This window comes from Brassica oleracea, chromosome C5, assembly GCF_000695525.1.
Source record: "Brassica oleracea var. oleracea cultivar TO1000 chromosome C5, BOL, whole genome shotgun sequence".
Lineage (NCBI taxonomy): Eukaryota > Viridiplantae > Streptophyta > Magnoliopsida > Brassicales > Brassicaceae > Brassica > Brassica oleracea.
Genome location: NC_027752.1, coordinates 30087468 through 30091816, shown reverse-complemented (window position 1 = coordinate 30091816; position 4349 = coordinate 30087468). Strand labels below are relative to the sequence as shown.

Here is a 4349-nt window from a genome sequence, read left to right as displayed (position 1 = left end):
TTGTTTTTCTCCTCCTGCGTCTGCGCCATCAAAGAATGAGGGGCATTTTACGCCATGTGTGCTTCACCAAACCAAGCCGTATCCATTTTATTTTTCCGGTTATCTCATGGCTTCTATTTGAACTGGGCTTTTATTGCATTTGTTACTAAGCCCAGTCACTATTAAAGATTATAATAAGCCCACGTCCTTATGTTTCTTCTTCCTTTTACGCCCGACGAGATTTTCAGAAATTTAGTGTGTCGTTTCGATCTCCATAACGACTCAAAATCAATCAGATATTGACGGTTTATTCTCCACAAAAGTTACAAATTAATGGCTCCAGTTAACCTTTACAGCTTCTTTACTTTATAGTATCAGTTTCCGTTTCGTACTCCTATTATAACAGTTCCAGTTTCAAACCTTCAATCATCCTTTTCACCTCGATATTTTGGAGAACCCATCACCTCGATCATCACTGAAAGATTTTTCAGAGAATCAAAGACAACTTTAGCTTTTCGGTATTACTAGCAACGACGAGGATGGTGAGTACTTTCTTCGCCAACTGAAATTAGGTAAGAGTTCGTGCTTCAATATATTTAAATAAGGGTTATAATCTTTATAATGAATCTATGTATATGAATCAGAAGATTCCTGCAGATAGAGTCATGATGCAATCATGCAAAACGATGGGTCTCTGATATTCATAACTACGATGATAAACTCTCCAAGGCGGTTAAGCTGTTAGGGGTATTCTCGAAGGATTGAACACCAGCAAGCAGTTATAGAGACTGCAATGCTCAACGAGAAGAGTGTTAAGGGACCATTATATATTTTTACTGATTTTTTTCTGTGTTAATAGCTTCACTATTGATGTATATTCACAGATGGATTGACATATCATATAAAGTTTGACCCTGCCTCAAACTGAGATTGTGTAATGAAGGTGAGGACAAAAAATCTTCAGATACAAAAGGTTTGTTCTTTTGTGAATACGCAGAAATAGCTTTCATATATTTCTTTTTAAGTTGGGTTTTCCAACTGTGGTTTGGGTTAATGCTAACTAAAGGTCTAATGTTCTGCATATGAAAAAAGAAACCTCAAAGTTGGGGAAAGACGGAAAGAGGTGGATCTTGCTCAATTCCTGCTTGATGATATCATGAGAATGGGTTAACATGATGAGGCGTCAAAGGTATTTCTGGCTCCTCCCACAATATCACTTTATGAAAAAAAATAGTTCAATCTTTCATAAAGCTTTCCCAATTATCACGGTTCTATGACATCTCTGTTAAATGTGTTCTTTTTTTTTTTAATTTATTGAAGCCTTGAACTCCGTATCTCGGCAAACATAGAGACAAATCGGATGATCGTTCAATATCAAAGACATCAGTCGTGGTCATTTAGACAGAAGAAGTTTCATATCTGATAGAATGTCCACACCGAAGTTTCATATCTGATAGCAGGAGCTTGTGTTTGGTCTCTCTCTGACAATGATGATCTTGTTGAAGAGATGACTAGGCGCTCAGCTCACAAGAATATTGCAGAGAAATTCAATGCATCGATGTTAAGGAATCAGCTACAATATGTAATAACAACAACCCCTGCGAGCTAGCAGAACCTGAGGATGGCAATGGTGAAACAGATGTCGGCAAAAAAGTTAGGTTGAGAAGTTGTAACCACGGAGAGACTGCCAGGCCTGATCACTCCACCAGAAGACCTATGGCGGAATTCCTCGGAATACGAAAGAGTCACAAGATTGTGTTTTCTGATTTGGAGTTCGGTTCTAGAGTGTCGAGGAATGATTATGTGTCTTCTTGCGGGAGCGATTATACTTGCGTTCAGAGCATCAGAACGCTATTGGAGCTAAGTTAATGGACTTAAAAAAGTTAAGGGTGGAAGCTTGCGCACATAACTACATCTTCCACGATTTTAAAGCATCTGAAATAGTAATGTTTCGTCTTCACCTTAAGTCTTTAATTTTCTTATGTAACTTTGTACTTAATGTACTATTATTAGATCAATCTTCAGTGTTGAATATATAAGCAGGCAACGATATTTTCGTGATAAATTTTCTTTTTAATTTTAAATATCGCATTACACGTAATATAGTAGTAACCTGCATAAAGTCTGATTCTCCATCTGATTGGGTATTTGAATCTTACTGCTTTGTTTTCTATCTGGTCTCGAGCACAATATCATGTTTCTTGTGCATGCATGGGTCCATGAATGGCCTGCGTGAGTCTCATGGTCCCATTATATATATCCTTATGTTCACTTTCCCATTTTCTGCCAATAGCTTCATTTCCTGCTCAAAAAGATATACCCGCTGGCGCATTACAAGAGAGAAGCACAAGTTCTAACTTCTAAGTGAGTTCTTCTTTGCTTACTCTTTTTTTTTTGAGAAAATTATTTACTTACCACTAGAAGATCCACATCGACTAAAGACAATGAAACATTGTGAGTGGAATGGTTCACCGGGAAGGAGCTAGCTTCTCGAACAATAGAGAAAATCTTCAGAGCCAAGCTGGTGTAGAAACCGTTGTCATAGTCAGCAGCTATCATAGATCCCCTTCATATACTCGCTATCCCCTAAAAATGCAAATCTTGATCATGAATCTAGCAGTTCAAGCTCCTCGCTGCTACACACCACCAAACAGTTCACTGCCTCCCCTACACCGACAAACACACCAATCTAAACACCTTTGGTGTTCGCAAGCTGGAAGAGAAGACATGTAACCCCTATAGGAGCACACTGAGACATGTCCTCAGCGGTACCAGACATGCATGAGAGAAGAGACACCGCTACTACGAGGAAAAATCGAGAAGATGAGGGACTCTAGATCCGCCACATCAAACTGTTCCAAATAAAAATCTTATATCCGCATATGAAAAACATAGAGGAGAAACGAAAGGAGATGAAATCAGACCTTCATGGCTCTGGAAATTTATGAGCCAAAGGATGACATTCAGTGGAAAATATTTATTTTTAGAGAGAGGCTTCTAGTGTCATTTTCTTGTACTAGTATAAATCTAAATACTACATTATCCAGGTTTGTGTCATAAAAGAATTAATGTTCCTTAAAAAAAGAAAAAAAAATATTTTTGAATTGAAAATAAACTGAGGATGTTGCGATAAAATATTTCATAGTATTTGGAAAACAGAATCAAAAATTCCTTAATTTTGTAATGAGAATGTCCGTGAATAAACACAGTAGTTAATGTAATGTAATTTTTTTTTTGGAATTTTACATATATAGGCTGAGTCATCATCCATGTAAGCAATGGAGTTTTAACACTGATGCTCAGTCAGCATTCACAATAGCAAAAAGGATTCAGACTATACTAGTGGAAAAGACGAAGCACACGTGTCTAAGACTCGAACTCTCCGGAGCGGATACAATATACGGGAAAGGCACTTGGCATCACTGTCGTTTTGTTATTTCCTTCATTGATGGCTCACCCCTTGGGTTTGCAAATTGCAATGGTAAAAATCCTCTAACTTCACACCGCCATTGGCTTTCGAGGGTTTGACGGAAATGAAGCGACCGAGGAGGAGTGGCGGAGCGAGCGGCGCAGGAACCAACCGGTATCGGGGTATCTCTAACTCTCCGAGCAGTACTTAGGGTTTAAGCAGCCTGACTCGGTCTACAGTTTCTCTGATGTTCTTGAGAGATGTAAACAGGTCAGCTCCACGTTTCTTGTTTCCTCTGATATTTTGCTGATTTCAATTTTATCTAAGTGAAACTCAAAAGCTAAGTAGCAATCTTGCTGGAGTTAAGTTTCTTGATTGAAAAACACATTTCGAATGGTGTCATGTTTGACTGAGTAATGAAAAGGCTAAGGCTTTATACGATTCTATTTAGGGAATAGGGAATGCAAATGATGTTGTTTGATCTATATATGTTTCTTTGTCTTATATTGGTCTCTCAATACTTAGTGTTTACCCAAAAAAAAAGAAAAAGGTTCCTCTATGATTAATACTCCACAGGAAGAAGTTGCGAGCAAGGCAAGATATTTTGACAAGATGAAAAGTGAAGCCGAGAATTGCAGCTTAACGCAAGGTGATAAACTCTGCAATGAGAAAAAATGGAGTTTGAGGGTGCAACTTATACAAAGGCATGTCCTTCATTGCTTAAACTAGAATGCTTGGCTTTTCTAGTCTCCTAATTGTTTCTTTTTCTTTTGGGACAGAGAGAAGAAGTCTTTTTGGAAAGGATATATTGTCTGTGTTTTAGCACTCCTTTTTAATGTCTATGTATGTACTTTCAAAGAAGGCAACAACAACAAGAGGCAGCAGAGCCCGTGGGCGGAAGAGAGCTGCACAAGAGATTCCCCTGCCTTGAAAATTTAGGTAATAGATTCCATTCCAAGTT

The 4349-nt window shown here is 38.2% G+C and overlaps 1 long non-coding RNA gene across 2 annotated transcripts; it reads left to right on the top strand.

The window, feature by feature from the left end:
- Positions 1–225: 225 nt before the first annotated feature.
- LOC106293834 lies at positions 226–2019 on the top strand. Of its 2 annotated transcripts, none has more exons than XR_001260656.1 (4): positions 226–551; positions 627–952; positions 1072–1168; positions 1300–2019. It is a non-coding gene; the product is annotated as an uncharacterized LOC106293834 (long non-coding RNA). The 2 variants fall into 2 exon arrangements; XR_001260657.1 differs by having other exon boundaries at positions 624–952.
- The last annotated feature ends 2330 nt before the right edge of the window (positions 2020–4349 follow it).